Source organism: Megascapheus bottae, chromosome 1 (assembly GCF_031878675.1).
Source record: "Megascapheus bottae isolate mThoBot1 chromosome 1, mThoBot2.hap1, whole genome shotgun sequence".
In the NCBI taxonomy this organism is placed as follows: domain Eukaryota; kingdom Metazoa; phylum Chordata; class Mammalia; order Rodentia; family Geomyidae; genus Megascapheus; species Megascapheus bottae.
In genome coordinates, this window is record NC_143509.1 from 83,068,059 (window position 1) to 83,081,033 (window position 12,975).

Here is a 12,975-nt window from a genome sequence, read left to right on the forward strand (position 1 = left end):
TTTGATTAGCTTGATTACTAATAACTCATCTAATAACATGGGCTCTGTCACAGTGAGAACTTATGAAAGGGCTTCTAATTCTAAACTCTGCTGAAGAGCACCTATTTCATTCACAAGTATCTTGCCTAAAATTCATTGACTTTGTCATGTTTTGAGCTGTAATGATGCCTTCAATTGCCTTTTTTTATTACTCATTGCCACAATCCTGGCACTAAGATTATCCTTTGACTTCAGCTTATTATATATATATATATATAATAAATACAGCATTTATATAATATATAATAATAAATGTAATATATGTTTATATAAATATATTACACTTTATTATAATTATGTTATACATTAATATAAATTTATGCATGTATACAAATTACGTACACATAAATTTATATATAATATATAACTGAATGTAAATCTATACAAATATATTAAGCATACTGTATTTCATATAACGTATTATACAGTAAATATATTTACTTATGATATATAAATATATATTATATAAAAATAAAGATTAAATAATTTGTAAACAGTCACACTTTGATACCATGTCCTTTAAAAACAAAGGGAAGAGATTACAGGAAAGAGTAGGAGATACACTAGGGCTCTTTGGCACAAGTCAAAATTTTCATAGTAAAGGGGCAGACACACAACAAATCAAAGTTTGGAAAAATGGGACTGCATTACACTTCAGAACTTCTGTATGGTGAAGGATGTAGCTAGCAAGTTAAATAGAAAAGAACTTTAATAATCATATAACAGACAAGGCCCTCATATCTAAAAGATACCTACAGTTCAAAAAATTGAATGTCTCAAAAGCAAATCCTCAAAGAAACAACCATCCCATTAGAAGGAGGGCTAACGACTTAGAGTTCTCTGAAAAGGAAACAAAAATGGCCTATAGAAACTTGAAGAAATGCTCAACATCTCTGGCCATATAAGAAATGTAAATCAAGCTGGGTGCGGTGGCTCACACCTGTAATTCTAGCTACTAAGGAGGCTGAGATCTGAGGATCAGAGTTCAAAGCCAACCCCGGGCACTGAACACTGTGAGACTCATCTCCAATTAATCACTAGAAAAGGGGAAGTAGAGCTCAGGGACAACGCCTAGGCCCAGGGATAGGGTGGTAGTCTTGAGCTGAAGAGCTCAGGGACAGTGCTCTGGCTGAGTTCATGCCTCAAGATCCATTCCCCCCAGAAAAAATGCAAATCAAAACAACATTGAAATTACACCTCATTCCAGTTAGAATGGCTATTATCAAGAAATCTAATTATAGCAGATGCTGTTGGGATATGGTCTGAAGGGATCCTGACTGTAATACTGGTAGGAGTATAACCTTGCTCCATCACTCTGGAAAGCAGTATGGTGATTCCTTAAAAGACTAAACATTGAGCTCCTCTGTGACCCAGAAATCCCACTCCTGGGAGTTTACCCAAATGTCCTTAAACAAGGATATACTAAAGGTATTAGTATAACCATGATCTTTGCAGCATTATTTACCATGGCTATGATAGGAAACCAGCCCAGATGTCCCTCAGTGGATGAATGGATCAATAAGATGTATTTATACACAAAGGAAATCTGTGCTGCCATCAAAAAGAATGTCATGGTCCCATTTGTAAGTAAAATGTAAGACTTAAGTGAAGTAAGCTTGACCCAAAGAAATATAGGCTCCTTCATTTCTCTCATTTGTAATCATTAGTTTATGTCTTGGATTCTCTAGCAGAGGATCACAATAGCTCAAAAACTATCTGTATATGGCCATTTTGGATGAGACTAAATGAAATGAACTCAAGGATATGGAAATAGATTTATGTTTGTGATTGTTCTCAATGTACTATGAAGTTATTTCTTTTCTCTTTTTTCCCTTATGATTTATCTCATGTTGTTACTGTATCTGATTTTGGTACCTGGCATATTGTATATATGTTTATTTGCTTTTTCGAAATAAGGAAGGAATGGAGAAAAACAAGATGACTGGGGGGAGGAAAGTGGGAGAAAAACATGGGAAGGGGTAATGATGATTGTACTTGATGATTGTAACTGTAATTACTCCATATATCACTCTGACAATAAATACAATAAGAAAGAAACTGAAAGAGAGAAAAAGACAGAGAGACAGACAGACAGACGGACAGACAGAGAGAGAGAGAAGTGTGAAATAAGAAAATAGCATTTGATTTCAATCTGGAGATTTAAGATTACAGTTTGGGCTTTGAATTAATTTTGTAATTATTTTTGGGAATTTTTTGACTTCCAAAATTGTTCCCGGATGATTTATAACATGATGCACTTCAAGGTTCTTTCTGAAAGTCATATGGTCGGAGACTGGAATCCTTCCATTCATATGGAGTTCAGTATGTCATACTTTGAGGTTTTCTTAATCAATCTGTTTTTGCTCTAGGCATTTTTATACTTTTTCTCCTTGGTCCTATAACATTCTTCCTGTGTGTTTTCAGAACCTCATGTTCTGTACTAGGCAGCTCTCATAGCTGCTGCCTCTCTCCTGATTTAATACAGCTATTTTAATTCATTTTCCTCAGAATCCATGCAAACTTTGTTCAAAGTGTATGTCAATTCAAAGAAAACCTATCAAACATGTCCATTTAATATCATGCTGAAAATTAAATTGTAAGATTTCTTTAAGGAATTTTCAAATGCACCCTTTTGCATGGTGATTAAAATTACAGCCAGGTTTTTATTACTACAAAGGTTTCATTTAATTGACACAGCTATATTTAGTTTCTAAAGTAATTATATAGATGGTATTAAATCTTAAATCCATTATATTCTTTTATGTAAATTACAATTCTAAGCCTTATTTGGGCATCTCTTTATTTTTAACCAACCCATCATATATGAACAAGAATTTGAGTTACTTGAAATACCTTAACTAAGAATGTCAGTGTTAACGGAGATATTCTTGGCAGTTCCATTTTCCTTTCTACAGAGTTACTGTCAATCTTTCTCCTTTGGCTGAGATTCTTCTCTAATATAGTACCTGGCTTGAATTAGCAGAACTTTCTCTTATCTCATTTTTAGTATGACAATTCTAGTTGTACTAAACTTTATGGAGTCCCAACTTAGATAATTTTTCAAATTTTCTGTATTTATAACATGAATATCACTGAGTTTTAATTATCCTATATATTTAAAATAGCATGGAAAAATTTCTCAGACTTATTAAAATCAATTTTACCATTTAAGTAATATAGTTAAGGTATATTAATATATGAACGAGTGTTTTAGTTAACTGCTGAATTAGTGAATTAAGATTTTTACCATCATTGTAAGTCAATTAAGAATGAGATTTTATCACTCTATAAGAGCTATATGCTTCAATCTTCACAATTAATTTCACTATGCATGGACAGTAACTATACAAGTTAAAATCCTCTGAATTTTCAAAAGTTGGATAACTCTTGTTCAGGTTGCTTCTTTATTTATACTTGTGTATCCTATCATTAAATGATCAAATAATTTAATCGAGGTTTCACCTTAGAAGAAGCATACCAATAGAATCAACTTGTCATTCTCTTCTAGGAGTGTATCTTAATTGTGAAATTTGCAAGTTAGGTATATATATATATATGTATATTTTATCATTGCAATAAATGAGAGCTGTATTTTGTATTAAATATGTGAGTTACTGAAGAATCTATTTAAGTTGAAACTTTGTTCCAACTTTTTCTGGAATTTAGGGATAGATTTAGGTTACATTAAATAAGAGACTGACAAACATTAAGGAATATATAAAATACATTCGTATTAGACATATTAATGATGTTTGAAATATCTTTCTTAACTATGTAAAACTTTACTTTTTTGTGGCTAATGAGGCTTGAACTCCTCCTGGGCGCTTTCCCTGAGCTCTTCAGCTCAAAGCTACTACCCTACTCCTGGGCCTGGCTGTTGTCCCTGAGCTCTTCAGCTCATGGCTAGCACCCACCATTGAGCCAAGCCCCACTTTACATTTTCTAGAGATTAATTGGAGATAAGAGTCTCCTGTCCTTTTGTGCTCTGGCTGGCTTCGAACCTTGATCCTCAGATCACAGGCTCCTGAATGGCTAGGATTACAGGCATGAGCCACCATGCCCTGCAAAACTTTACTTTTGAAAATGAAATTTTAATAAGAAAGGTAAATTAGTACCCCATATCTGTAATCCTAATTAATATATATGATGATTTCTGAGGATTAACAGCCAAAGAAGATTGAGAAGGAAAATTTACAAGAATCAATCTCTAATTAATCAAAAAACATACTGGGCTAAACTCTTGGCTGAAAAATGGTAGAACAACAGGGAACCTTGAACAAAACAGCTAAGTCAATTGTTAAACAAATGAACAATTTCTTGATAAGACTTCTTCTAATATCTGTATGAATCAATAGTATGCTCAATATATTATGCTATTAAGCTAAAGGAATCTGTTAATAGAATTATAGTGCTCTGCTCAAGAAATATTCATATTCCATCACTACCTAAGGAAGTAAACAAGAAGCCTAAGATTGAGGGGAGATAGCTGGGAGAAAAACAGAGCAGGAAGCATGGCTCCCATAAAAGATGTTTAGTCTAAAAAGAAAGAGTCTGGAGTTAAAGCTTCAGTACTTAAAAATAGTACAAAACTTACCAGCAGCAATGACCAAACAAAAACAAAACCTTTAAAAATGAAACTTGCATTAAAACACTACTGCTAAATTTGCTGTCAGTAGAGACAATTTGGATTAAGTTTATTTCAGTTTATGGGATGAGTACTCTGCTAGTGAAGCTCATTATATTTGCATAAATAACCTTTTAATATAAGCATCTAAGCCTGGTATTATTAAATATGATTTGATTCACTTATAAATGCATCTCATATAGGATATTCTATAAAGAAGCTGAAGACAAGTTTCTCATCAAATACCTTTAAAATAATAAGGCATTACATTTTTGCAATCTCCTTAGATATTTGTAAAAATTAATGAAATATTTATAAGCATGATTAGAAACTCAAGTTGCCTCTGAAATAAAATTATTGTACAAATCTTAAAAGTATAAATACTTGCAAAAATTTTATAGAATTCTAAATGGATGGTATGAATTCATATGAATTCTAAATATAATTAACATTTCTGAGCTGTCTTTAACATTTAAGGAATGGGAATCACTTGAAATGCTAGAATATATTTAGACCATATTGAATGTATTAGCCATATAGATGCGCTATGAAAATTAAGATAATTCAAGAGTGAAAGGATTACATGGAAAGCTGGTATAATTCACACTATTTTTTTTACCTGTTCTGGGCCATGAAATTGGGACCTAAACATTGTCCTTGAGCTTTCTCAAGGCTAGAGCTCTACTACTTGAGCCACAGCAACACTTCCAGCTTCTTTTTATGTATGTGGTACCGAGGAATCAAATCTAGGTGTTCATGCATATTAGACAAGCACTCTACCACTAGGCCAAACTCCCAGCCCTAATTCACAGTATTTGAAAAGTAAGTTTGCACTGAATTAAATAACTAAAGAAAGCAAGTTTGGAAATAATTATAATAACAAAATTAGAAAAGTGAAGACTATGACTATGTGCTTTTTTTTAAAGAAAAATATTTACATTCTCCAGAGTTTGGAAAACTAAGCATTACTTCTAAAAAAAACCCTGAGCTAAGCTACCTACTCAGGAGGCTGAGGTCTGAGGATCAAGGTTCAAGCCAGCAAGGGAACAAAAGGATCTGAGATACTTATCTCCAATTAACCTTTAGAGAAGGGGAAGCAGGACTTGGCTAAAGGGTGGGATGGTAGCCTTGAGCTAAAGAGCTCAGGGATAGGGTCCAGGCCCAGTTCAAGCCCCATGATTCACCCCCTCTCCAAAAAAGAATTTTTTTTTTACTAAATAAATATCACATATTAATGATAAAGTAATTTTTAGTGTTGAATTTTTATGCAAAAATTTCATATTTCCTATTGTTTAAATTTATAAGAAAAGCAAAACATCTGAATTCGTATTTGACACATTTCTTTGAAACCTGAGTTACTATGTAAATCATTTTCTGAAGCAGTTTTCATATTCTGCATTGCACGTTAATGTAAATATGATACATTACCAACTAGCATAAAATATATATTAATGTAATCTTTCTGTAGTTTTGTGAAATATCTGGTACAGCAACATTTATTATTGTACAGTCTGTCTGTTAAGAAATACAAGCGTTAAATTATTAAAATACTGACAATCCCTTTGAGTGAACACTGACAACTCCAACTTTCTACATTCTGTTTCAGTTTGTTTTTGGATTATTCTTGTGAAACAATGAACTAAAATAGCTTCCAAATCTGAAATGTTCTGAGCACTGACATAATACCACAAGAGAAAATTTCCATATTTGACTTCATGTGACTAGCTATAATCCTGTTGCACTACACTAAAAAGACTTTAAATTTCCTTTATATACAAAATGAAAGTATGAAACATAAATGAATTTGTGATAAGACCAGGATTTCATCTAAATACATCTCATTATGCATAAATAAATATTCTAAAATCTGAATATAGCTGATATTCAAAACACCTCTGGTCCAAAGCTTGTCAGATAATGATCACTCAAGTCTGCACAGGTTGGGACTACCTCTCTGCATGAAGGACATGTTAACATAGGGAGCAAACCATCTACTGAGGCATGAATTTATTCCCAAGCCATTTACAATTTGCTTGTACAAATAGTTGAATCATCTTTCAATTTCTACTTGCTATTCTCATTTCTGTAGATTGATTATAAGACCTTTTGCTTTAAACTCAGATTCAGAAAATAAATAATGGCTCTAATCGTCTAATCTATACAGTATGCTAATTTCATTAAAAATATGAAGGAGTTTACAGGAAACTCTATGACTGTAGCAGCTTCAGCAATTTTCTGGCACAAAGCACGGTAATAGTAAGATGACTTCAAAGAAATTCCTGGTGTTTGAAAACTTAGTCTCTCCTCAGTACCTGGTCTTTGAGTTTCAATATTGAGCACACCCCTTTTCTGATTGTTAGTCTGTAATCATTCACCTTGTCTAGACTATATTAAGAAAACCAGCCAACTGTACAAATTTAATATATTTTATTCATATGAAACTTGATAACATGCATGCTGTATGATCTCACTGGTAGAATAAAACAAAGGGGATGGATGGAGTTGGGAGGAATAGGGAGAGAGCTGGAAGAGGTGATAGTGATCAGATATTTTGTACTTCACAAGCTTACATGTCAACTTGAAACATTTTTGAACAACTTCTTGAAGCAAATATTAAATAAATGATTGTGTATATTTCCCTTCCAGTTCTGGGGCTTGAACTCAGGACCTGGGTATTGTAGATGAGCTTCTTTGGCTCAGGGCTAGAACTCTACCAACTTGAGCTACAGTGCCACTTCTAGCCTTTTATGTTTATGTGGTACTGAGTAATTGAACGCAGGGCTTCATGGATTTGAGGCAGGCACTCTACCACTAAGCCATATTCCCAGACAAATACATTATTTAAAAAATCCTCATGAGGAAAAGAATAGCATGTTTCATGAATACAGAGATGTTCTACATAGTTTGAGTGGGTTTATTTTTAATAAAAATATAGTTTCTTTATTTGAACAATTAATAGGTTCTATTGTGACCATTTCCTACAAGTGTATAATGTACCATGCTTTCACAAATCAAAAAACAAAAAGAAAATTAATTTTTCAATATGAATTGAGGTATTTTATATTCTTAAGGAAATTGGGACAAAAACATGGGAAGGGGTATCAATAGTCAAGAAGTAATGTACCTACTACCTGACGAATGTAACTGTAACCCCTCTATACATCATTAAGACAATAAAAAAATAATTAATTTAGAAAGAAACTTGAATTATAAAATTTACTGTCATGTAAAATTTTCTTCAGCTACTCTTAATATTTATTGAATTTATTAATATTTATTGAATTCATTAAATTTCTTGAAAGAAATTTAAATTCTGCAATTTGAAGCAAATACTAAAAATTACTTTGTAATTAATTAATATTTCTAGTAAAAGGAAAACATTAAAGATTGCATTAATATATATGTATACATATTAGCATATTTAAGAATATTGATATAGGATCCTTTTTATTATTGCTACATTATTTATGCATAATTATAATGGCATCTCTTCTCTATTGCTTAAATTTATAAGAAAAGCAAAATGTTTAAATTCACTTTGACATAGTTTCTTTGAAAATTATGTAAATCATTTTCTGAAGCATTTTCCACATTATGGATTGAAAGTTAAGTGTAAACAATACATTACCAACCAACATAAAATATGTATTTATTAATGTTTACTCCATTGTAGTTTTTGAAATGCACAATAGAACAAAATTTATTAATTCACAAAGCAGAATGTGTGGGAAAGACAATGAAAAATACAAAGTAGTATTTAGCATGGAAAGTTGTTGGGGCCTGACCTCCATCTCTGAGGCCTGATTCCAGCTCAGCTGCAATTAAAGGGCTTTGGCCAGGCATTCACTCCTTGCATACCTCTCTTAAGGCATCTCTGTGTACTTGACTTGATTGAACCCCCTCAGCTTTGCGGGTCTTGCTGGCTTTCCTGCACCTGTCCCAGCCAGTACCTGGAAGCCCCACCCAGACCGTTAGTGGTAGCACAGTGGCCCTCTTCCTAGTGGCTAGCTTCCCAGTTCCCACCTTCTCCTACCCCAACAGTATATAACTAATTATCTGACGCAATAAAGAGAGCATCAGAGAGCAGATCAGATCAGCAGATCAGATCAGCAGAGATCAGCAGAGAGATCTGATGCACTTTCATGGTTAACACTGCTTCTGACTCAGCGTGGTTTTTTTCTTCCCAGGTAATTGGGGGAGGGCTGGGTCATCGATACTTACCATCTCGCTCGGGGACTACAGGCTGGCCCTGTGTGTCCCTCCCCTTTCCTGAGTTGCTGCCCCAGAGAGAAGCAACAAAATGTTATAAAAGCAATAACTAATCTAAAAAGTAGGAATGATATACGCAATATTTCTTTCACTAATAAATATATCACCAAATACTTTGAAACTTTTGTTTAAGAAAAATATCAGAAAAGAAGGCTGATTGCTAGGGACCGGGAGTTTGGCCTAGTGGTAGAGTGCTTGCCTAGCATGCACGAATACCCGGGTTCGATTCCTCGGTACCACATACATAGAAAAAAGCTGCAAGTGGTTCTGAGGCTCAAGTGGTAGAGTGCTAGCCTTGAGAAAGTCCAAGGACAGGACAGTGCTCAGGCCCTGAGCCCAAGCCCAGGACTGGCAAAAAAAAATAAATAAATAAAAGAAGGCTGATTGCTATCATTTGATGTAAAACATGAATGATCATGTATCAATACATGGTTTGGGTATTAAATTTTCTTAAAATGACTTGCAGTTTTTAAAGTAATTATTTGTCATTCATTCTGGGATAAAGAAGAAGGATAAATTCGAAATATTAGGAATTAAAAGTTAATAAGCAGTTCAGGTCATCTTTATAATAGAAATTCAGAAATACTTATTCCAACATTTAACTACTCTTTAATGATTCCCTTTTGCAAAATTTTGTATTAATTTTTCATTTATCTTATGTAAAGAGGTAATAGTATGTAAATATAGTCCAAATAAATTCAGTTCCTCTCATGTTTAGAAAGCATTTTATAAATCTCATGTTTTATTATTAATTCTTCCAAGGTAACAGGTGGTTACATGTTTGAAGTTATAATTGACTTTTAATTGAAAAAGAAACCTTTCATGAAAATAGACATTATTAACAGTACATGTTTTTACATTCTAAAGCAAAAAAATACTTTTAGAAAATGTCACATATTAGCTCTTAGGTTAAATATTTTAATAACTTTCCATGTAAAGTATGTTTTCATTGTTTTATATATATATATACATATGCATCTGTCTTGTACTAAAGCAAAATTAGAAAATAAAGCTAATTTATCTCATTTACAAGAAATAGGAGTTGTTGCAAACAATAGCATGGAAGATCATGGAAAGACAATACTTGAAATATAGAGAATGGTATACAGGCACATTGCTAAAATTTATAATTGGCCTTTTTGCATTATATTTTAGAATGGTCTCAGAGCCAATATCCATCAAATCTGATAAAATCCTCTCTTCCAGATCCAAATCGAGATTTATTTTTTGTGCTGGAACTGACACTTGAACTCAGGGAACAGTATTCCTTTGCTTTTTGTTCTACTGCTATAATTTGGTTTGTTTGGTTGTTTTTGTTTTGTGATTAATTTAGAGATAAAAGGCTCATGAAGTTTCTTGACCAGGTGGGCTTTGACCAGAGATCCTCATATCTCTACCTCTTGTGGTTCTAGGATTACAGAAATGAGCGAATAGCACCTCGCTTCTGAGCACATGGTTGCCATCACATGCTTAATTAAATAGTTCTGATATTTGCTGCTCTTCCCACATTAAATACCTCCAAAACACATTCATATATGATATATTAATTAATTGCTGAATTTATTTCTTAAAGCATAGACTAGTGACTTGATAAAATACAACTCCTCTAAGTTTTCAAATCTCCTGCTACTATTTTCAGAGCACATAGCTTTGTGGGCTTATGGTATCTCCTATTCTACTTCAAATAATGTCACAGATGAGAAAATCTTTATACTGCTTTCTAGATTTAAATATCAGAATATGTGATTCTTACCTAGGCATTTTAGTTACAGATATTTACTTTATTGCTAGCTTTCCATTTATTCATCTTGGTTCACTTTCCAGTTTTTGTTTGAGAAGCTAGGTTAAGTCTTACTTGACATTCTTGCTGTGGCTGGCACTCTACTACTTGAGCCACACATATTTATTATTTGGTTGTTTCTTAGAGATGGAGTCTCCTAGACTTTACTGCCAGGGCTGACAGAATTTTCAACTATCTGAATAACTAGGATTATATCAAAAGCTCCAAAAATAACAATGCTTGACTGAATTATAAATGGAAACATTTTTAAGCCTTTGTTCATAAACCTGACTTTACAATTTTTTTGGTTGGTCATGAGACTTGAACTCTGGGCCTAGGCACGGTCCTTGAGTTCTTCAGCTCAAAGCTACTGCCCTATCCCTTGAGCAACAGCACCACTTCCTATTTTCCCGTGGATAATTGGAGATGAGAGTCTCATGGATTTTAGTGCCCAGGCTGGCTCTAACCATGATCCTCAGATCTCAGCCTCCTCAGTAGCTAGGATTACTGGCATGGGCCACCAGCACCCAGAAACCTTAACATTTTTATAATTTATCAGTTTCTATAACTAATGTCAGTAATACATAAATCAGTTGATTTGTGTTAGTCTTATTTTGGTAACAGTACACTACTACTAATATTAACTAGTGAACTAATTATTAATTTGGCTCTGCCATAAACCATTAAGTTATAGATTTTTTAGCATACACATTATGATCAATAAATTCAATATGGCCAGTGAAGATAAAGTATATACATAGTTTTTAATCATTTTTCTTTTCAGGAAGCATACAAACTACGTGTCAATTTTTTTTTGAGGTCCCATGTGTTTTCACAAAAAATTAGGATATTATAATCAGCTCTGCCCTACAAAACTTGACACAAAACAAGTTTCTGAGAATCACTTTTTGAGAAGTTTTCTTGAGTTATTTTCTTATATTTACTATGTGATTTTCTTCCCACTGAAATTGCAGTAAATTTTGCTAAACTGAGTACATTTCTAGAGGGAAAAAAGACAAAGAAACTAAATTTAAAAATCAATAGCTATAGTACTTCAAGTTACAACCATGCAAAAATTGTCCTGTTTGACAAGTGTTTGAATTTCAAACTGATGAATTGTGTTGTAAGAATATGAGCTCATAAAATCACCTTTTTCCTGCTCCCATCTTGTACTAGAATATAATAATCATTTCAGCTTCTTTCCCCTATCATTTCAGTTCTTTAGAGAAAGGAAAGAAAAAATGTTTGTGTTATGTATTTTTTTCACCCTTCCAGCAGAGAAACTCAGGACATGATCCTGAAACCTGGTTCTTGTAATAAAAAAAATTTTGCACAAATAGAAATTATATTTTGTGTTGAAGAAATGTCTTAATTAAAACAGTAAGAAATTTTAAGGACTTATTTCCCTCCATTGCCTTTATTATGAATATGTCTTTGCTGCTTTTTCTCCCTGCCCACAGATTAAATGTTATCTGAAATCTCTATAAAATGTCTTTATTCCACACATACAGTGTTCTTATTACCATCAATAATTTTAATGTTTGAAACACTAATTGATTTCTCTTTGTGCTACTGGAGGAAAGAAAATTCATTGTGGCTCATTTTTGTTCCGACCTCTTATTTTCCATTTTTTGTTTTTGTTTTTGTGTTTTAATCTGTAATTAGGAACAATTTTCTTCTTACGAGTTTTTGGAGAGGACATGAATATAAAAAATACAGTTAGCTAAGTAATAAGCTAAGCATACTGATTGCCAAATGGTTGATAGTTTGCTTACTTGAAAACTATGTGCCAAATTAGTGTATTCTAGAGTTGAACAAGGAAGAGATGGGATCTTAAGAGAAAATGACACACAGTAAGAATTACTGAATACTGTCTGGACAGAGTTATTTGAAAGGGAAACATCTTGCTAACAAAACTCCTTTCAGAGACAGAGACAAAATGCCTCTGCCCAGAATGGAATAGGGCAAAAGGTCTTCTGGAGAAAAATGGGCAGATTGAAATTTTTTATTGCTTAGATATAGTTGAATATCAAAGTAGAAAATGTTTTGATTTCTGAGAAATATCTGTGTTTGTAAGACTTTTCAAGCTAAAGGATGGTTCCTTACCAAGAATTAAAAATTATGAAGTTTAACTTGGTTTAAAAAATCAGTAATCTACTAGTGCTTAAAATATTATATCTAAAATATTATATAATTTAAAAATATTACATTTATAAAATACTGTAGTAGTATTATATGTTGACAAAGACATGACAATTGCCCA